At 39.1% G+C, this 10,485-nt stretch overlaps 1 protein-coding gene and 1 long non-coding RNA gene across 4 annotated transcripts in view; both read right to left on the bottom strand.

The window, feature by feature from the left end:
• Positions 1-10,485, bottom strand: part of LOC309339521 — a 315,853-nt gene that overhangs the window by 62,955 nt on the left and 242,413 nt on the right. The gene's annotated exons all lie outside the window — the stretch shown is intronic.
• Positions 1-10,485, bottom strand: part of PRDM1 (PR/SET domain 1) — an 86,713-nt gene that overhangs the window by 30,872 nt on the left and 45,356 nt on the right. Inside the window, exon 1 of one of the 3 annotated variants that reach the window (XM_081857023.1) lies at positions 484-966. The exons of the other annotated variants lie outside the window; for them this stretch is intronic. The gene's annotated coding sequence lies outside the window, so the exon portion shown is untranslated. Of the gene's footprint in view, positions 1-483; positions 967-10,485 lie in introns of those variants that run through there. 3 annotated transcript variants of the gene reach the window in all.

The raw sequence follows: 10,485 nt of genomic DNA, 5'->3' as shown, positions 1-10,485 counted from the left end.
GGTTAAACAAGGCAAGATGCAAATTCCTACCATTTTAATCTCAAAGCAATAAAACTTCAGGTCATAAACACATGAGGTAACACCTACTAAAACTTCCATCTATGTTTTGCACTTCTGTTTACTGAAGTAAACTGATGTTATAGGAGGGATACCAAAAAAGAGGAATGCAATGCAGTGCTATGAATGCTATGAACTGGGACTGTACCCATACAAAACAGAAAACTTTTTTTTAAAATGCTAGCCCTTTTCTTTGCAAAGACATTCGTTTTGAACAGTTGCATATAATTTCCGTTATGAAATAGTGTTATGAAAACAGACAAATGCAGGTTGCCAAAGCTAACTGGAGTGCATACACAAGAGGTTTTCTTTAAAACTAAAGTAAAAACAACAACAACATAGCAAAAGGTATACTGTAAGACAATTAAAACCACAGTCAGTTAATACATAAATATTAATCTAATGCAGTATATTCTTTAGCAGTACCTTTGAACAGCCATGTAGGACAGGTTTCCAATCTTCGTTCATGCATCCCAGAGTTTTAGTCCGTATATTTGTCTTCTGTCACTCACTCACTCATTCACACACCACACACACACATGCACACATTAACACGCAGGACACATGCTCTCTACCTCTCACACTGAGACACTCCTCTAACCCTGTCTGGAGCCAAGCCTTGGATTTTAGAATTTCCTCCTGTGAGAAGATTTCCCCCCACCCCTTTCCTTCTACTCCACCCCATTCAGTAATTAGGCTTAACAAGAGCAATTAACAAAATAAACTCTGCTTAGGCTGGTGGTCTGATAATTCTGATTACCAAGACCTTTGGGAAATAATCAAAAATATTTAAACAGATACTTTCACAGGGGCTTTAAAAACCCACCTTTTCTGCCACAGCTTATTGCAATTATTTGCAGTTTGGTTGGAGATCGGATAGCGTGATCTCATTCTGGTGGCTTCAATATGTTATATTTTACTGAATTTTACTGAAAAGTTGCAATAGTTTAATAACATCAGACAATTTAATAATGCAAAATAAATATTGTGTTGAGATGATCAAAATGTTTTAAATTTTATTTATTGCATTTTATTGTTTGCGTTTTGATATACCCCTGTAAACCACCTTTGGAAGTGTTTTATTTTTGAAATGCAGAATATGCATTTGACAAATAACTTAAGGAAGGTACCAGCACAAACTTTGTCTGATTTAATTTTCCATTATATAATAATATGACATTAGGACACAGACTTGAGTAGTTTTTTAAAATCTTTCATTTATTTATCAATCAATGTAAAAAGACACTCAAGTACAAAAATCATGAAACAGTGTCCTTAATAAATATATTATGTTCCTACACAGACTCGGTGCCTTTCCTACCTAATAAAGACATTTTTCAAGTTACCTGAGATGTACATTGATTGAATAAAATATGGGCTTTGCTTTCATCCCTGACTTTTGGATTGGATTCAGGACTAATAGGAATTGTTTCAAAACCAAAAACCAAGTATCAATGGATTTAGCTTAGTGATAGAAATGTCAGTAAACTATCAGCTGTTTGTGGCAACTTTCTGTTTCTGCAATAAAGTTCACCTAAAACGTAAAGACCCCAATCCAGAGGACTGCTGCAACAGCTGAAAGTTGTGTGTGTACTGCCACACTTGCACATATATAACATTCATTTGATCACAGCAACACCATTTCTCCTAAAATGTTCAGAGATTCACGTTAACAGGTGCTGGTGTTGTATATCTACAATCTGCAACAGTTTCCTCTTGTCGTTAGGTGATATTTATATTAGCAGAAATAAATAATACGTTGCTCATATGCAAACCATATGCACTGTTTTCTGATCACTTGTTGGGAGAAAAAGGGGAATGTGCAAGGAAGACTAAATTTCCTTAAGTGGGAAACAGCAGTGGGGAACATGTGGCTCTCCAGATGTTGCTAGACTCCAGTCAGTCCCAGTGAGCATGGCCAATGGTCAGGGATGATGGGAGTTGTAGTCTAGCAACATTTGCAGGCGTAGGAGCCAACTCCGAGGAGCGGAGGTCCCTTCACCCCCCCATACAATATTTTAGCTTCCTCCCCAAACTTGATGGGCATTGCCAATAAAATGGTGTGTGTGTGTGTGTGTGTGCTGCATCTTAAGATTGTGCGGGGCAGGGCTTACCTGGGCCCTCCAATATTATATTTAAGTTGGCACTGCAGGGCCACAGGTTCCCCATCCTGCTTTAAAAAGATACTGGCCTTGTCAGACCAGCCACCTCAGGTAAGGTGAGGTGTTTGGATTGCAGTGATGAGCCTGCAGCTTCCCACTTTACTCAAACAACTTTGGAGTGAGGACAAAGAAGGTAAGGCACTTTCCCCTGAAGAGCTGGAGTGCTGCTATAAGAATGTGAAGGGCAAAGCCATGTCATGTCCAAAGAATTTAACTATTATTTTCCTATTTCTACCCTGCCTCTCCATCCAGTAGCATGAAGCATGAAGGCTTTAAAGTAAACAATGAGCTGACATATGTCCATATATCAGAGGCGCAGTTAGGTGGCGGGAGGGGCAGGGAGCACTGGACGCCACACCATGGGGGGCGGCACTTACTGCGGGGCCTGCAGCACACCGGAGTCACGTCTCACCTGGAAGTGACACAGTGGCTTGGGTGCCTGAAGGCTCTGCACTGCCCGAAACGGCAGCATGGGGCTTGCTTCTGCCCACAACCTCCCCTTCAGCCACCCTGCAGACTCCACACAGTGAGCCCTGCCCCGGCTCGCCCTGCCCAGTGGGCAGCTTGCCTCGCCCCCATGGATGGCTCTCTCCAGCACAATGCCAACAAGCCACCCTGGGTGCCTGAATGGCTAGCTATGCTGCTGCTTATATCTATACTGTTGACTGCTTCATAAGACAGAATGATTATATACAGAAATAAAATAAATTAGTAAAATCTGCAGGGTAAGTCCGACTAACTTAACTCAGAGCAGTTCCTCAGTAACATGTCTATACTATGGGTAGGCAAACTATGGCCCAGGGGCCAGAGCTGGTCCAATAGCCTTCTAAATCCGGCCCATGGATGGTCTGGGAATCAGCCTGTTTTTACATGAGTAGAATGTGTCCTTTTATTTAAAATGCATCTCTGGCTTATTTGTGGGCATAGGAATTTGTTCATCCCCCCAAAAAATAGTCTGGCCCCCCCACAAAGTCTGAGGGATAGTGAGCTGGCCCCCTGCTGAAAAAGTTTGCTGACCCCTGATCTATACCAACACCACACAGAAACAATATCCTCAAACCCTCAAACCTAATTAAATTAAAATAAATTTTATAATTTTATGGCAAACATTTTATAGTGTGCAATTGTATATTAGTGCATGCTGAATATTCTGAAATAATGTTGTTATGAATACATTATTTTTTTTTCCAAAATTCCCTATATGAAGTGCACCATAATATTCTTACTTGCACCTTCCCACAAGCCAGGCAATTGGTAGCAAGTAAGTCTGGAGCTAGAATTCGTTTCATAGAACAGCCACTAACCTGAAGACTTCCCTTCCACAGTCCACTTCAGTCATTCAAGTAGGCTACATTATTCAATGGGGTTATAGCCTTTGATGATACAAAAGCTTCTTTAAACCAAAAATTTAAAAAAGACTGGAAATGTGTGGGAAGTCTTTAAAACCGACACTATCATGTAAACCACACAATTGCCTGGGTTTCGTAACAAAGGAATACACTGGCTGATTTTGTGGTGCCTGAAAGGGCATGCCTGCTCCTCAGCTGAGCCAAGCTTACAAAAGTTTCCCAAGTTCTGAAGGTAAAGCCTTGAGGAAGAAAACTCTTTCCTCATGTATTTTATTTGCTGTATTAACCATGCACCGGATTGTTTCTGGGCTTCTGCACTTACATCATAGCATACAGAAGCGCACACCAGGTGTTTTGGACGACAGCTCCTCAGAGATCTCTATCGTGCACAACATTTTTCCTACATGGATCTAGATTACAGCAGAGGAGGAAAGCAGATACATCACATGTTTGCTCCTCCTCTGCACATATGTATATAAGGACACCATCACTTATAAAAGGGTTAGGATATTTCAAGGAGAAGTTGCAAAGCCTGGCCACTAGAATATAAGCTGAGAAAGGATACCTCACTACTCTGTGTCTTGACTTGATCTCCCCACCAGGAAAATGACAAGCTGAATAGTATTATTTATCAGCACAAAAAAATCAGGGTCTTTTTGTTGCCAGACTGGGGAAAAATCTGGCATTAGCACCCCATTCCTAAACTTTCAACAGTGGTAGAATATTACATACACAAACCATAGAACAGGAACAGAATGCGCCAATCAAAAACTGTTTTTGAAATTTGCTTGTGCAGCAAAAGTTGTGGGAAGGTGGAAAAAGCAGCTGTTTCTGAGAAGGAGCAATTAAAAACTCTGCAGTAGCCATGCAGAAATGCTTGCAGATTTTGGCCGATATCTTGTGCTGTTACACGAGTGGTAAATGAAGCATGTAAGTGTTCAAACTGCAAACAATGGAATGTTGAATCAAGGCAAGACATACAGTGTAGAGCTGGCAGTAAGTTCAAAAAGACTGGACTGACCATGCTGATGTAATGCATGACAGAGAGGTTAAGGGCCAGCTGAAATACTCTGGCCTACATGTTGAGCTGCCAGGAAAAGCAGGGCTGCCATATGTCCGGATATTCCAGGACATGAGATTTCAAAGGCGGAATTGTTGTCTGGAGGCAGTTTCTGAAATGCAGCACTAGGAAATGACACAACAGAAGTGGCTTCATAAGCACTAAGGTTTATACTACTGAAACAGGAATGTTAAGACTTAGCTTGCCACAGAAAACTCAGTTTCATTGGCACGATGCAAGCAAACCACATAACTGATATATTAATTTCATTAATTAAAAGTCACTAAATGCATGATGATGTCAATTTAGGAATTATTTGTTGAAACAGAAATACAAAAAACGCACTCTTTTAGGTTTGTTGTTAAACAGAACAAAAATTATTGTGTGATCTTTTTTTTAAACTTCTATTATTTACTAGTTTCAGGAAATGGTCGATGGACATGGGTTATCCAGAAGGATTCGACAGCATTTAGGAGAAGCCGACCACGCTTTCAATTACATTATTTTCATCAATTAGTCTTAAGGAAAATAACACTTCTATTAATCATTTCAATTAACGGCAAGCACCGCATGACACCAGCACCACAGCCCATATGCTGCGCTCCAATCACCCAAATATTAAAGCCTTTTTAATTGATTTATCTAAAGAACATTCAATAGACTCAAGGTGGCAGCCAGCCAGGAAATCCCGAAAGAAGATGACAAAAAGGTGGGGGTGCTAAACCCGTTTCCCAATTTGTTTTTCCTCTTTCTCCAGAGTTCACTGTTAATCCAATCACAGCCCATAAAGCTCGCCTTTTAATAAAATAAATAAATAAATAAATAAATAAAGGGGCACACATGTTGGCTCGTCATCTGCTTGGAGAAGCCCCCCCTTCTCCCACAGTTAGCTGTCCAGTTAAGAGAGGGCTGCTGCGTACAACAGCACATTTTTATCCAGCAGAAATATTTAGCTTGGCTACCCGCCAAGGAATGCTGGAAGAATAGAATGAATTAGGGGATTTACCTTCCACGTGCTTCGCACGCGTCACTGAAGAGCTTGCTTCTTTTCTTGTTCTCCACCCCCCCCACCCCTCCCCGCCCCTCTCTTTCCTTTATCAAATATCTCCTACAGTTAAAAAAGTACAGCCTGAAATAGGAGCCGACACGTTACCAAGTTTAGTCACAGTGGCGCTATTCTTTGCAAGGTAGACATTTCCCTTTACTGTTGAAATAAAACCTTTGCACCTAGAAAAGCTTAGCTTGTCTTGTACACTACTTCATGTGAGAGGTTTCTTTTTCTTTTTTAAGGGACCGTTCACTTTATGCAAAGATTCTTTTCACAGAAGAGCTAGTGATTTGAAAACATATTCCCACTAGACATTAATATACTAAACTTAGCTTTGTTGATATAAACAAGGCGGATTGTTATGTCCTGTGACTGCAGGGTGTTTATGTGGGCTTTCATTTGTTTTTCTTATGACATTTCCTAGCTTCTTGACTGGCCTGGTTTTATTTGTATTGGCAAGTAAGACAGAAAGAGTTAATATTAAAAAAAAAGGCAGTTCGGGAAGCACCCTGTATCGCCACTGACTGAGCACTTAATGTGAGAAGCTAGGATGATGTTTTAATAGTTCAACAGATGGTGCTACTATACATATTGTACAGAGATAAAGGAAGGCTTCGTCAGCATTAAATAGGAGAGCTTCTAACCAGCTACAATTCAATACTGTGCATGCATGCATGTCTTTCCTGAGTTTATGCTTTATACCTCCAGGATGCTTTTTAAGTTAAATGAGGAGGTATGCTTCTTTCAGTTAAGTGAATGAAGTGTACATAACACAGTCAACGAGCAAGCTATTTTAGTGGAATTGGTGGCATTCTGTAATAATATATATAATTTCAAGATACCACTCAGCACGTTAAGGTCATCTGCACTGCAGTCATTAAAGTGCTGGGGGTAAATGGGGAAGGATGGCAAAATGCAGGATTCAGGTAGGCATGCATGATTCACTGTTCTCCCCTTCCTTCTCGAAATACTATCCTTTTGATCAGAAGTGAATGGTGGGGAGAGGAAATTCTTGAAAAATGTCGGCAGTTTCGCTGTCTTCTGATTGCATCTCTGTATCAGGACCAGCATTATCTGCCATCTTACTCAACTATGCAATAGGTCAAATCAAAAAAGCTAAACACATTTTCTCAATAATTACCATTTCCTAGGAAATACTGCAATTCTGGTGCACAAGGGAGCCATATCGTGGGTGTTTCTCATATAACCTAGGTCAGCCTTCCGCAGCCAGATGCTTTGGACTACAACTCCAATGAACTCCAGCAAGTAGGGCTTTTGCTGGCTAGGGCTGATGGAAATTGTCATCTAAAGGATCTAGGAGGGCACCAAGTTGGGGAAGGCTAGCCTGGATCTTCCAGTGTTAACCGAATGTCACAGGATGGGCACAAACTGTTGCATTTCTCACACTATTCAGATTATGCTAAAATAAAATTTGCTTTGGATTTATTAAAACTGCACTTTATATTTCCAATAAATCTTGCTTATATTCTGCATGCACAAAAATACTAATGGAGGGATGGGGAACCCCAGTTCCGAGGGCAAAATGCAGCATTCGGGCCTCTCTGTCAGGCCACACCTGCTCCCCATCTGTTGCTTCTCCCCATCAGTCCTGCTTTTCTTCTGTCTTGAGAATTTATGCTTGACTCAAATGTGTCCTTGAACTCTGATACTGTTTCTTCCTTGCCTGTTCGGACATGTGAGTGTGTGTAGAAACAATCCTACTGTGCAAATGTAGAATTAACACTCATGGCCCTACACACCACTAGCATGAGGCTCCTAGAAGGTTGCCTAGAAGGAAATGTGGCCCTCAGACTACAATATGTTCCCTGTCCTTGTGCTAATGGCCGATTCTAGACATCCAAGACATTATACCATTTATCACCTGTTGCCTTATCCACCATTATGCACTATAGGCAGGGACAGTAATCCTGCAGGTTTTAATTTCAGACATGGAATATTTCAGTTCTGCTAGTATAGACAATTACTCTGAACCCATTTTCTGTCCAATTCTGACTTTCTGTTGGGGCGAAATGATAGGATGTGTGAAATCTAGCTACAGGATTGAAGATTGTCACCCATTTATTGTTGATTCAGCTCGTACTTGTGACTTGCCACAATACAATCAAATTTGTGGTGATATAATTATTTTTATATTTACAGTCTGATAGACAAAACTGATCATTTTCTCCAACCCCAAAGGCAGTTCTTTAAGGTAAAAATAAAATAAAATACAATTCTGCCGACACACACATTTGGAATGATACTTCAGTGAGATTAAATAATTACTGAATCTCTGTATTGTGTTTTATGTTTAATATCTTTGCAATTAATTGATCCCCACCCCCCAATGACTCTGAAAATTCAGGGCTGCACTCAACCTTCTGCAGCACCAGCATCTGTTGCAGATAATCCATCAATGGTTTTGAAATTGCCAAATGAAAAAGCAAAAAGCCCAAACTATTAGCATTCTACTATTCAGACTGGTGTTTTTCTTTTCTTTTTAAATGCAGTTGGAAAACTGAATTAGTGCAATGGTCATTAAATTTTAAGACAAGGCGCCACCACTGAGGATGTGTTCTCTTGTAAACAAATAAGCAAACAGGCTTTAACCAGGCCCTGACCCAATAAATATTTATGTGTTATATAGCCTTACAAATACGGCATAGTGGACCTTTGCCCACCATAGTATTATGTTCTTGATACTAACCTTGTGCCCAAATCAATCAATGTTTTTAACTGGCAAATTTCCATCTGTTTTGCATCTGAAATGATTACAGATCAGAGTGTTTAGGGTTGTACTGGCATTCAAATAATTACCCAGTAGGGTTTATTTAATCTAGAGTTGAGATAAATATGTGGCGTAAGGCAAGCTCTACCAAATTTGTTATATTTAAATACAGTTTGAAATATGTATACAGACTTATTTCTTTTAGCAGCAAACAAAATTTGCAAGTCTAAAAGAAAACACAGACATGTCTTTTTCTGAAGCAGCAGATTTATCACTGATTGGATGTTTGAACCCTTGCAGGTGAGTTTTAATTATATGAGTTTTAAAAACATGCAAGTTGTTGAATCACAATGCAGTAAATTGTCCTTCCACAAACCTTCCTTCTTCATTAAAATCTTATTTGCTTGGTAATCTCCTTTGATCGCTAAAGTTATAAGAATCCCCCTCTTTTGCTTTTGATACTATCAGTGTAGCTTTTGACCAGAGAGCGTGATGAATTAAATGTATGACAGATATGACAGGTGAGGAGTGCTTGGAGGGGGCTTAAACAGCAGGGATAAGACAAAGCCCCCATTTAAGAACAAAACCTCCACCCGATGACTAGCCCATTAATGACCAATCACAGAATCACTCTATTTGCCCTGTTGGACGAGGAGCAAGCCGATACTACAGACAAAGCTTTGTTAGCCACAGGGCAGTTGTTCAATCAGGCCACACAGCCAACTAATTGAAAAGTCCGTTCCCTGTTCCTGCTCCCTTGGTATTTGATACACTGGACTTTTTATAGGTAAAACTGCTCTCTTCCTATAATGTTATATCAAGTCATTCACCACAAATTTACAGCTGGACTAAGTGGTATTACAGTTTATAAACCTGAAAATCTATCTGCAGGGAATCCAGCTAAGCCTCAGAGAGAAACAAGTCCAGCATTACAAATCCAAGGAATTTTGGAAGTCAATCCATTAGGATTATTGGGGGCAGGCCTTTGATTTTGGAAGTCAAAACTACAAAAATAATAAAATATTACAATCTCTCTTTATTATAACCTCTTTTTGAAGGCTGATTGTTTCATTTTTACACACACACACACACACACACACACACAGAGTAATCATTTGCAATAATATTTAGAAGAGATTATTGGGCAGGAGGCCCAACAAAAATATTTGTTTTCCTGAGGTTTGTAATCACATGCTCTTTAAAGAACCAATTTTAATAACTATTAGTACTCAATATAAAAATCAGATCACAAATATTTAGCAAACGGGTGTATTATTCATCACTCTGGGATCATCTGAAAAATCTCACTGCTCCCCTTTAAGTATTCAATATATATCAGAGATAAACAGCATCATAAATAAACTGAACATTCAATACCCCAAGAGGATTAAACCAGAAAATGTGCTACAGAAATTTGAAAAGGCCTAGAGCACATGGGGAAAGAAGCCTCTGTTGGTATTGCATTTATAGTATTTGTCTGTTAATAGGAGGAAGTTTTCAATTGTAATTCTTTTCAGAAGTGTTAAATACTACAATTATATTTTCAATAAAGCCAAATGTGAGAAGAAAAAATAGATATTCAAGTGGGCACTGTTGAAAATATAAAGTTTATCTTAATTTCAGGTTTATAAATGAGGATAAGAACAATACCTGCTCATCATTAGTTTCAGCTAAAAAATGATGATGATGATGATGATGATAATAATAATCCATATTTACTTATATATAATCCTGGCTTTGGTAAAGCCACACACTTTTCATTTTCACTATGAGAAAAAAGAGTGGATAGAAAAAATACTTTTTCACTCAGAAAAAGTGGTGACAAGGAAATGCAAATCTGAGCACAGCAGTTATCTTTTTAGGTAACAATTCCTTCTCATAAAAATGGGACAATTATGCTGTTAAGTCAGTTATAAAGGCTGATTAAAGCATTTCCAATTCGAAATGTGTAATGCGATATAATATAATGCTAGCAGACTGAAAGGTAGAAGGCATGATTTTTAAAAGTTCTACAGTATTTTTCATTGCAGATTTATTCATAGCTTATGAGCAGAACATGTAAATTTTCATTGATACTGAAA

This window comes from Podarcis erhardii (genome assembly GCF_964252035.2).
Source record: "Podarcis erhardii genome assembly, chromosome: 3".
Classification (NCBI taxonomy): Eukaryota; Metazoa; Chordata; class Lepidosauria; order Squamata; family Lacertidae; genus Podarcis; species Podarcis erhardii.
Note: the sequence above shows the minus strand (reverse complement) of the source record. Positions and strands in the feature narration are given on the sequence as shown.